Genomic DNA, 12,168 nt, shown 5'->3' on the forward strand with positions numbered 1-12,168 from the left:
AACAGTAGTTGCACGCCAGCCGGCTGTTTGCAACTCATGTTAACTGGCCGTGTGCAACTCTGCATGTCCAACAACCGGGTGCAACACAGTTGCACACCTGCCCACTGGTGCGCATCTGCAGTTGTACGCATGCCGAATGTGTCCAACTACATGTCCACCTGTTGTGCACAACTTTTATTGCATGTCCATTCACATGTGCGTTGTATATTCATCGACCATGCACAACTACATTTACGTACTTTCTAGAGAAACAAGAATAGTAAAAAAAAAAGAGGAAACAAAGAGAATGAGAGTGGAAAATAGAAGTGAAAATAAGGAAGGAAGGCAAAACAATGGAATTTTTGTATGTTGATGCAAGCTGGATGAAATGTAGTTATTAATTAATACAACAAAAAGATGACATGCGCAGGCCACTTTGCTAGTTGAATAAATCTACTTAAACAAGCCCCTTCCATTTGCTTAAAACTACCCACAGTGGGAGTAACATAGGTAGTAACATCACACATATCTAGATAAAATAGATGATGTGGCAAGTAATAAATGAAAAAAAAAGGCATATAGTAACATAGCTAGTTACTACTAGTATGAGTAACATCATACATATCAAGGCAAGATGAGTCTAAAGCATAATAAATGAAGTATTGCATGTTACCACACATGTGTTACTTCCCACTATAGAGGTAGTAACATAGTGTAGTAACATGGGCATGTTACCACTCTATGTTACTACCCATTGTGGCTAGTCTAAGCAACTAAGTTTGGTGAAATCATTATTTGTCCATTGCTGAACACAGCTTCTTTATTTGCAACTTGCACCAACAAGTGAAGGACTTGTTGCGACCCATTCATGTATCATTGACATTGAGATTAATGGAGAGGGTCAAAATAAAATATAAGGACGTCAATGTCTCGACTTAGTAATGAAGAGAGTATATACCTATTGAACGGAAGTTCGTATTAACACGTTATGTTTCTTGCAAAAAACAAACACGTTATGCAGTATATTTGTTTTCACGATCAGGAAGCCCAAGCATCCGTTGACGCCGAATTACTTCCAATTAGCTAGTCTACTACTAGTTGGGTTGGATGTATGCGGCATGCTATAAAGTTGGTTGTTAGCCTCAAAGCCAGCAGCTAAAACACGGTGCGCCATGGAGATTTTCTTAAGTTTGTGCTTATTTATCGTAGCCACGGTGCTAGTCCTTTGGTTTCTTAGCTCTTCCCATGACAAGTCCAAGACCAAGAAGAGGTTGCCCCCCGGACCATGGACCCTTCCGATCATCGGCAGCCTCCACCACCTCATCGGCCACCTCCCGCACCGAGCCCTGTCGGAGCTGTCTCGCCGGCACGGCCCGCTCATGTACCTCAAGTTCGGCGAGGTCCCCACCGTGGTGGTCTCCAGCGCCGAGGCGGCGGCGCTGGTCATGAAGACCAACGACCCTACCTTCGCGGACCGGGGAAGCGGCGTCGCGCTGGACATCGCCGGCTGCGGCGGGAAGGGGATCATGCTGGCCCCCTACAGCGACCGTTGGCGGCAGATGCGGAAGGTCTGCATCGTGGAGCTTGTTAGCGCCGCGCAGGTGAGGCGCATGGCGTCCATTAGGGCCGAGGAGATGGCCGGCCTCGTCCGCTCCCTGGCCGCCTCGCCCGCGGGTGGCACCGTGAACCTCAGTGAGAAGTTGCCGGTGCTGGCGAACGACATCGTCGCTAGGGCCGCGTTCGGTGGGAAGTGCGCGCAGCAGGGAGAGTATCTCCGCGAGCTCGACGAGGTCATGACGCTGCTGGGGGGCTTCATCCTCGCTGACCTCTTCCCGTCATCAAAGCTCGTGTAGTGGCTGGGCACTGGCGAGCGCCGGCTGAGGAGGAGTTGTGGCCGGATCCAGCGCATCATCGACAACATCATCGACGACCGCAGGGCGAGGCGTGCAGCCGACGGTCCCCGTAGCACCGACGACGAGGACCTGCTAGACGTGCTGCTCAGGTTGCAGGAAGAGGACTCGTTGACATTCCCTTTAACCGCGGAAATAATTGGCGTGGTCATCTTTGTGAGTATGCCGATTATTCCATTCCTTTTCTCTCAATTTCCTATACTCGTATGCCATGAGCCCATGACACAAGGAATAATAGGCGTGGTTATCTAACTACAGTATCTAATAAGTACTATTGTTTGTTCCTAAAATCTAAAAAGTGGCCGCGCGCTATATGGACAAAACGAGCGGCCGCGTTCTGACCGCTCGATCTCGCTCGTTGCACGTGGATGACAAGGCCAACCACTACCCGAAGGACCAACCCACCCCCGGTTTCCCCTAGCTAGCCGCCACTCCCTCACCCCTCTCTCTCCCGCGCGCGGCCATGGCAGCCGTCCGCGCACCTTCTGCCTAGCTGTTCCTGCCGCTGGTCCTCTGCATCTTCCGCTGCTGCAGGTCATCACCGTAGGTCGCCTTTGGTCAAGGTTGGCCGCGCCACCGCCCCTGGTCAAACACTCAGGACACCCCGCCGCCCTGATCGACCGGACAGCCCGACACACAGCGGGCTGTTGTGCTGGTGCTCCTAGGTGTAACACGGGAAGAAGCGCAGATCGGCGGACGGCCTTCTCCGTCAACTTGAACTTGGGGTACACCGTACACCACCGCCGCCCCCAGTGGTGGAGCTGGGTGCGGATGCTGCTGCTGCTTTGTGCCGCTGGCAGCAGCCATGAGGAGGCGCAGGCAAGGAATCGTGATAGAAATAGTCGTGTTTCTGTGATTGATTGACAGTGGCTCTCTGTGCTGAGACTTGAGAGAGAGAGAGAGGTGAGATGGGAAGGTTGGTGGCATGGTTCGTTGTGTATATACACGTAGGTGTTGCCATGGTGATGGATGAAGTGGTTTAGTTAGATTTTAAGACTTGGTTTGTGAGGAGAGAAGTGAGAGGAAGAGATTGTTGGATGGAATTAACCCGGCCGACCATGCATGCATACGTGTAGGTAGGAAGAAGTGTAGCTTAGCTTGCAAGTTACGTATACATCGAGACATGACCTCATGGTTTAATCTGCTGGCTAATTACAAGCTAACCGAATCCACGCAGTGATGTTTAGTTGGCTTGTAATGTAGTCTAGTTGTACATATGTTGATGTTTAGTTGGCAGAGAAGACTAGTTGAACACATATATGCTCAGTTGGTTTGTAACCTAGTCTAGTTGCACACACATTAATATTTAGTTGGCTTGTAATATAGTCTAGTTGCACACACATTGATGTTTAGTTGGCAGAAAATACTAGTTGCACATACATTCTCAGTTGGCTTGTAATGTAGTCTACTTGCACACACATTGATGCTTAGTTGACAGTGAAGACTAGTTGCACACACATATGCTCAGTTGGCTTGTAATGTAGTCTAGTTGCACACACATTAATGTTTAGTTGGCTTATAATGTAGTCTAGTTATACACACATTGATGTTTAGTTGACAGAGAAGACTAGTTGCACACACATATGCTCAGTTGGCTTGTAATTTAGTCTTGTTGCACACACATTGATGTTTAGTTGGCAGGACTATTGGCACACGCATATACTCAGTTGGCACCGCAATGTAGTCTAGTTTGCACACACATTCATGTTTAGTTTGCAGGACTATTGGCACACACATATGCTCAGTTGGCGCGACAATGTAGTCTAGTTGCACACATATTGATGTTTAGTTGGCAGGAAGACTAATTCGTCGAAACATCTACTTTTGAAGAGCACGTCACGAGGGTTTTAACAATAAAAATGATCTGAATTTCGACACGCGGTTTAAAAGATTTTTTTTATAATTCTGAAAACAAAAAATTAATGCACTAGGGACGAACATGGGGAATATGCATCCATCACGTGAGAAAAGACCACATAAGGTGATTAATTAGCAGTGTCCTTTTGAAAATATATGGAGAGAAAATTAGAAGATATATTTTTTTTATAATTTTGAAAATGTTCAGCGTGTGTATAAAAGATATTCAGTGTGTATTTGGCAAATATGATCATGATATTTCTAAAAATATCGCATGGTCGTGATATTTTTGAAAAATATTCGACATGTGTTCAGAAAATGTTCAACTTGTGTTCGGAAAATGTTCAACGTGATTGTTTTTTTTCTTAAATTGACATGCATCTAAAAAATGTTTTACATGTATCTAAATATTGTTTGACGTGTATTTGAAAAAAAATAACGTGCATTGCAAAAAATAAAAAAAGTAACAACAAAACGGAAAAAGAAAAGTGGAAATTAGAGAAAAAAAGAAAACCATTGAAAAACAATACAGATAGAAAATCGGGCGGAACCTTTACAAACTCGGTGGAAGATTCCTAAATTCGGTCCACACCAGTTGGCCGACCAATAAGGAAGAGGTTGTAGGCAAGGCTTCCTTCGGTAGCAAATAAACAATACACAGCTCTGATGCAAAAATCAAATTTGGTGGTCTTAAAAAATCCGCTTGCGAAATTATTTTGATACATGAAAAACATATTCAACGTGAAAAATTGTTCGAAAAATGAAATAATGTTCAAGAACTTCAAAATCGTTCAGAAAACAAAAAAATGTTCTTTAATTTTGAAATTGTTCATTAAAATAAAAAAACACAATTCCAAAAACCTTTTCGAAAAACTATTCACAAAAATATGAAATAAAAATTGTTCTCAAATTAAGAAAAATATTCTAAATCTCAATAAGGAAATCTTGAATTCAACAAATGTTCTCGACTTCCACAAAATGTTCTCAACCTCAAAAACACAAAAACAAACAGAGGGTTGATTGTTGGAAAAATAAAATAATTTTTCAGAAATTCAGAAGAATTCTGAAATTCCGAATATTTTTATAAAAATATGGAATTTTTCTGAAAGATCATTATTTTGGAAAAAAAGAACATTGTTTTCAAAACGTGAAGTCATTTTTTAAAAATCGACATTTTGAAAAAGGAACAAAAAATTGAAATGTTTAGAGGTTTTTAAGTTTCTAAGTTTTTAAAAGTTATGATAATTCTTCAAAATTCTGTACTTTTTTTTGCGGAATTAATTTGGAAATATGCACAAAGTTTTGATTTTTTTTGGAAAAGACGAGCATATTTTGAAAAATGTTAACAACTTTTAATTTATATTTACTAAAATTTAAAAACTATGGAAAATAAAAAATAGGGGAAAAATTAAAAAGTAAACCAAGAAATAATAAAAAGCATAAAAAATATAATATAAAATAAACAGAAAAGCAGGGTAAAAACCTGGTTCACAAAACCTTTTGGTTTCACAAACAGGAAAAGCCGGAAGGAACCAGTTAGAAGGTTCCCAAAACCAAAACGACTGAGAAAAGCTAAATGGGCCAGCCCAATGCGCTTGACCTTATGCGTTTGGTCAATGGGACAACGCATCGAGCGCCTTATAGAGATCTCCCCTGCTACAAACACACCTGCGGTGGCCTCGAGGAACATGATAAGGAGCTGATCACAGTATAGCCCATTAGTGTGTATATTTTTTTCTTCAATAAAAGAGGTAACCTGAAAAACATTTAAAAGCTTTGAGTATCAGTTTAAATCATGGATATGATTTATATACAAGATATAAAAATTATGTATCTGAAAACAATTTTGCTTATATTTGGAAGCAAATCTAACCCTCTAGTATGTACAAAACATTCACTACATACAGAAAAATTTATATATGTCAAACAAGTTCATCCCTTTGAGAATAGTTTTTCAAGTGTGTTAGAATGTATGTTTGTGCAATTTTAAAAAGCATTTATACAAACTAATATAAATGGAAACAAAAAAATTGCCAAATAAAAAAGTAAATAGACACACAGAAAAAAAACAGAAGGACACAGGGAAGAAAAGGAGAGAAAAACAAGTCACACCTACTTTCTGACCCATCGATGGAGCAGTTCAAGTGCGCCATATAGGATTTTCTGACTCAGACCACCTCGGCTAGACAAGGTTAACAAATCTACTTTCAAACACGCAAGTAAGGAACCTCTCAAATCTCTACTACCTCAATTTTTATACCAAGTTTCCATCTTACGTCAAATGTTTCTTCCTACCTCTTCGTCTGCACTCTTTTAGGTTCCACCTCCCTCCCATGTCTGTTTTTATTCCCATACTGATGAGTCTCCCACCTCAGATTTCTTCTACCAAGATTTGATCTTGTTCCAGTACACCCACCTTCCTCTCTTCCAGACTCCTCCCCTAGCCCTAACCCTAGCACCAAATGCACCCGAGCGACGCCCTCCATCGTAACTGCAACTTTTATTCTTCCATGGCCATCGAGACAACCCATTGCCTCACAACCTCCTCTGCTTCACTTTTCGCATTGCTGATCCCACCTGCACTAGAGCTCACACCGCCACCTAGCTACAACTACCACCAATATAGATGCCATGACCGTCACCATGCATACAACCTCCAAAAAGGCACCATCCTACACCGATCCCATCAGTCAGGCGCTACACAGGAATGCCTCAGTGGTATCCACATCACCATCAACCACCCACACCAGGCTTGTGCCTTCCACTTCACCAACACTCGTCTGCAATATGTTTGTTGCAGCTTCAGTAATATGTTAGTGAAGGAAATATGCCCTAGAGGCAATAATAAAGTTATTATTTATTTCCTTATATCATGATAAATATTTATTATTCATGCTAGAATTGTATTAACCGGAAACATAATACATGTGTGAATACATAGACAAACAGAGTGTCACTAGTATGCCTCTACTTGACTAGCTCGTTGATCGAAGATGGTTATGTTTCCTAACCATAGACATGAGTTGTCATTTGATTAACGGGATCACATCATTAGGAGAATGATGTGATTGACTTGACCCATTCCGTTAGCTTAGCACTTGATCGTTTAGTTTGTTGCTATTGCTTTCTTCATAACTTATACATGTTCCTATGACTATGAGATTATGCAACTCCCGTTTACCGGAGGAACACTTTGTGTGCTACCAAACGTCACAACATAACTGGGTAATTATAAAGGTGCTCCACAGGTGTCTCCAAAGGTACTTGTTGGGTTGGCGTATTTCGAGATTAGGATTTGTCACTCCGATTGTCGGAGAGGTATCTCTGGGCCCTCTCGGTAATGCACATCACTTAAGCCTTGCAAGCATTGCAACTAATGAGTTAGTTGCGGGATGATGTATTACGGAACGAGTAAAGGGACTTGATGGTAACGAGATTGAACTAGGTATTGAGATACCGATGATCGAATCTCGGGCAAGTAACATACCGATGACAAAGGGAACAACGTATGTTGTTATGCGGTCTGACCGATAAAGATCTTCGTAGAATATGTGGGAGCCAATATGAGCATCCAGGTTCCGCTATTGGTTATTGACCGGAGACATGTCTCGGTCATGTCTACATAGTTCTCGAACCCATAGGGTCCGCACGCTTAACGTTTCGATGCCGGTTATATTATGAGTTTATGAGTTTTGATGTACCGAAGGTTGTTCGGAGTCCTGGATGTGATCACGGACATGACGTGGAGTCTCGAAATGGTCGAGACATGAAGATTGATATATTGGACGACTATATTCGGACACCGGAATGGTTCCGGGGGTTATCGGATATATACCGGAGTACCGAGGGGTTACCGGACCCCCCCGGGGGGTTATTGGGCCTCATGGGCCCAAAGTGGTGGAAGAGGAGAGGCAGCAGGAGGTGGCGCGCGGCCCCCTTGCCCCAATCCGAATTGGGAAAGGGAAGGGGGCACGGCCCCCCTTCTCCTTCCTTCTCTCCACCTCCTCCTTCCCCCTTCTCCTAGTTGGAATAGGAAAGGGGGGCAAAACCTACTTGGAGTAGGATTCCCCCCCCCCTTGGGCGCGCCTCCTCCTCTTGGTCGGCCCCCTCCTCCTCCACTCCTTTATATACGTGGCCAGGGGGCACCTCATAGACACAACAATTGATCTCTTGACCTCTTAGCCGTGTGCGGTGTCCCCCTTCCACCATAATCCACCTCGATCATATCGTAGCGGTGCTTACGCGAAGCCCTGCGTCGGTAAAACATCATCATCGTCACCATGCCGTCGTGCTGACGGAACTCTCCCGTGAAGCTCTACTGGATTGGAGTTCGCGGGATGTCATCGAGCTGAACGTGTGCTGAACTCGGAGGTGCCGTGCGTTCGGTACTTGGATCGGTCAGATCATGAAGACGTACGACTACATCAACCGCGGTGTGCTAACGCTTCCGCTTTCGGTCTATGAGGGTACGTAGACAGCACTCTCCCCTCTCGTTGTTATGCATCACCATGATCTTGCGTGTGCGTAGGAATTTTTTTGAAATTACTACGTTTCCCAACAGTGGTATCAGAGCCTTGTTTTATGCGTTGATGTTATATGCACGAGTAGAACACAAGTGAGTTGTGGGCGATATAAGTCATACTGCTTACCAGCATGTCATACTTTGGTTTGGCGGTATTGTTGGATGAAGCGGCCCGGACCGACATTACGCGTACGCTTACACGAGACTGGTTCTACCGACGTGTTTTGCACACAGGTGGCTGGCGGGTGTCAGTTCCTCCAACTTTAGTTGAACCAAGTGTGGCTAAGCCCGGTCCTTGCGAAGGTTAAAACAGCATCAACTTGACAAACTATCGTTGTGGTTTTGATGCGTAGGTAAGAACGGTTGTTGCTAAGCCCGTAGCAGCCACATAAAACTTGCAACAACAAAGTAGATGACGTCTAACTTGTTTTTGCAGGGCATGTTGTGATGTGATATGGTCAAGACATGATGCTAAATTTTATTGTATGAGATGATCATGTTTTGTAACCGACTTATCGGCAACTAGCAGGAGCCATATGGTTGTCGCTTTATTGTATGCAATGCAATCGCCCTGTAATGCTTTACTTTATCACTAAGCGGTAGTGATAGTCGTGGAAGCATAAGATTGGCGAGACGACAATGATGCTGCGATGGAGATCAAGGTGTCGCGCCGGTGACAATGGTGATCATGAAGGTGCTTCGGAGATGGAGATCACAAGCACAAGATGATGATGGCCATATCACATCACTTATATTGATTGCATGTGATGTTTATCTTTTATGCATCTTATCTTGCTTTGATTGACGATAGCATTATAAGTATATCTCACTAAATTTCAAGATAAAAGTGTTCACCCTAAGTATGCACCGTTGCCAAAGTTCGTCGTGCCCAGACACCACGTGATGATCGGGTGTGATAAGCTCTACGTCCATCTACAACGGATGCAAGCCAGTTTTGCACATGCAGAATACTCAGGTTAAACTTGACGAGCCTAGCATATGCAGATATGGCCTCGGAACACTGAGACCGAAAGGTCGAGCATGAATCATATAGTAGATATGATCAACATATTGATGTTCACCATTGAAAGCTACTCCATTTCACGTGATGATCGGTTATGGTTTAGTTGATTTGGATCACGTGATCACTTAGAAGATTAGAGGGATGTCTTTCTAAGTGGGAGTTCTTAAGTAATATGATTAATTGAACTTAAATTTATCATGAACTTAGTACCTGATAGTATCTTGCTTGTCTATGTTTGATTGTAGATAGATGGCCCGTGTTGTTGTTCCGTTGAATTTTAATGCGTTCCTTGAGAAAGCAAAGTTGAAAGATGATGGTAGCAATTACACAGACTGGGTCCGTAACTTGAGGATTATCCTCATTGCTGCACAGAAGAATTACGTCTTGAAAGCACCGCTGGGTGCCAGGCCTGCTGCAGGAGCAACACCAGATGTTATGAACGTCTGGCAGAGCAAAGCTGATGACTACTCGATAGTTCAGTGTGCCATGCTTTACGGCTCAGAACCGGGACTTCAACGACGTTTTGAACGTCATGGAGCATATGAGATGTTCCAGGAGTTGAAGTTAATATTTCAAGCAAATGCCCGGATTGAGAGATATGAAGTCTCCAATAAGTTCTATAGCTGCAAGATGGAGGAGAATAGTTCTGTCAGTGAACATATACTCAAAATGTTTGGGTATCATAATCACTTGACTCAACTGGGAGTTAATCTTCCTGTTGATAGTGTCATTGACAGAGTTCTTCAATCACTGCCACCAAGCTACAAGATCTTCATGATGAACTATAACATGCAAGGGATGGATAAGACAATTCCCGAGCTCTTCGCAATGCTAAAGGCTGTGGAGGTAGAAATCAAGAAGGAGCATCAAGTGTTGATGGTCAACAAGACCGCCAGTTTCAAGAAAAAGGGCAAAGGGAAGAAGAAGGGGAACTTCAAGAAGAACGGGAAGCAAGTTACTGCTCAGTAGAAGAAACCCAAATCTGGACCTAAGCCTGAAACTGAATGCTTCTACTGCAAGCAGACCGGACACTGGAAGCGGAACTGCCCCAAGTATTTGGCGGATAAGAAGGACGGCAAGGTGAACAAAGGTATATGTGATATACATGTTATTAATGTGTACCTTACTAGAGCTCATAGTAGCACCTGGGTATTTGATACTGGTTCTGTTGCTAACATTTGCAACTCGAAATAGGGACTACGGATTAAGCGAACACTGGCAAAGGACGAGGTGACGATGCGCGTGGGAAATGGTTCCAAAGTCGATGTGATCGCGGTCGGCATGCTACCACTACATCTACCTTCGGGATTAGTTTTAGACCTAAATAATTGTTATTTGGTGCCAGCGTTGAGCATGAACATTATATCTGGATCTTCTTTGATGCGAGACGGTTATTCATTTAAATCAGAGAATAATGGTTGTTCTATTTATATGAGTAATATCTTTTATGGTCATGCACCCTTGAAGAATGGTCTATTTTTTTATGAATCTCGATAGTAGTGATACACATATTCATAATGTTGAAGCCAAAAGATGCAGAGTTGATAATGATAGTGCAACTTATTTGTGGCACTGCCGTTTAGGTCATATCGGTGTAAAGCGCATGAAGAAACTCCATACTGATGGACTTTTGGAATCACTTGATTATGAATCACTTGGTACTTGCGAACCGTGCCTCATGGGCAAGATGACCAAAACGCCGTTCTCCGGTACTATGGAGAGAGCAACGGGTTTGTTGGAAATCATACATACAGATGTATGTGGTCCGATGAATATTGAGGCTCATGGAGGATATCGTTATTTTCTCACCTTCACAGATGATTTAAGCAGATATGGGTATATCTACTTAATGAAACATAAGTCTGAAACATTTGAAAAGTTCAAAGAATTTCAGAGTGAAGTTGAAAATCATCGTAACAAGAAAATAAAGTTTCTACGATCTGATCGTGGAGGAGAATATTTGAGTTACGAGTTTGGTCTACATTTGAAACAATGCGGAATAGTTTCGCAACTCACGCCACCCAGAACACCACAGCATAATGGTGTGTCTGAACATCGTAATCGTACTTTACTAGATATGGTGCGATCTATGATGTCTCTTACTGATTTACCGCTATCATTTTGGGGTTATGCTTTAGAGGCAGCCGCATTCACGTTAAATAGGGCACCATCGAAATCCGTTGAGACAACGCCTTATGAACTATGGTTTGGCAAGAAACCAAAGTTGTCGTTTCTTAAAGTTTGGGGCTGCGATTCTTATATGAAAAATCTTCAACCTGATAAGCTCGAACCCAAATCGGAGAAATGTGTCTTCATAGGATACCCAAAGGAAATTGTTGGGTACACCTTCTATCACAGATCCGAAGGCAAGACATTCGTTGCTAAGAATGGATCCTTTCTAGAGAAGGAGTTTCTCTCGAAAGAAGTGAGTGGGAGGAAAGTAGATCTTGATGAGGTAACCGTACCTGCTCCCTTATTGGAAAGTAGCTCATCACAGAAACTGGTTCCTGTGACGACTATAGCAATTAGTGAGGAAGTTAATGATGATGATCATGAAACTTCAGATCAAGTTATTACTGAACCTCGTAGATCAACCAGAGTAAGATCCGTGCCAGAGTGGTACGGTAATCCTATTCTGGAAGTCATGCTACTGGATCATAATGAACCTACGAACTATGAAGAAGCGATGGTGAGCCCAGATTCTACAAGATGGCTTGAAGCCATGAAATCTGAGATGGGATCCATGTATGAGAACAAAATGTGGACTTTGGTTGACTTGCCCAATGATCGGCAAGCAATTGAGAATAACTGGATCTTCAAGAAGAAGACTGACGCTGACGGTGATGTTACTGTCTACAAAGCTCGAGTTGTTGCGA

The 12,168-nt window shown here is 43.0% G+C and overlaps 1 pseudogene; it reads left to right on the forward strand.

Moving 5' to 3' along the window:
- Window positions 1-1,151: 1,151 nt before the first annotated feature.
- LOC119300297 lies at window positions 1,152-2,141 on the forward strand (annotated as a pseudogene).
- The last annotated feature ends 10,027 nt before the right edge of the window (window positions 2,142-12,168 follow it).

This window comes from Triticum dicoccoides, chromosome 5A (genome assembly GCF_002162155.2).
Source record: "Triticum dicoccoides isolate Atlit2015 ecotype Zavitan chromosome 5A, WEW_v2.0, whole genome shotgun sequence".
In the NCBI taxonomy this organism is placed as follows: Eukaryota; Viridiplantae; Streptophyta; class Magnoliopsida; order Poales; family Poaceae; genus Triticum; species Triticum dicoccoides.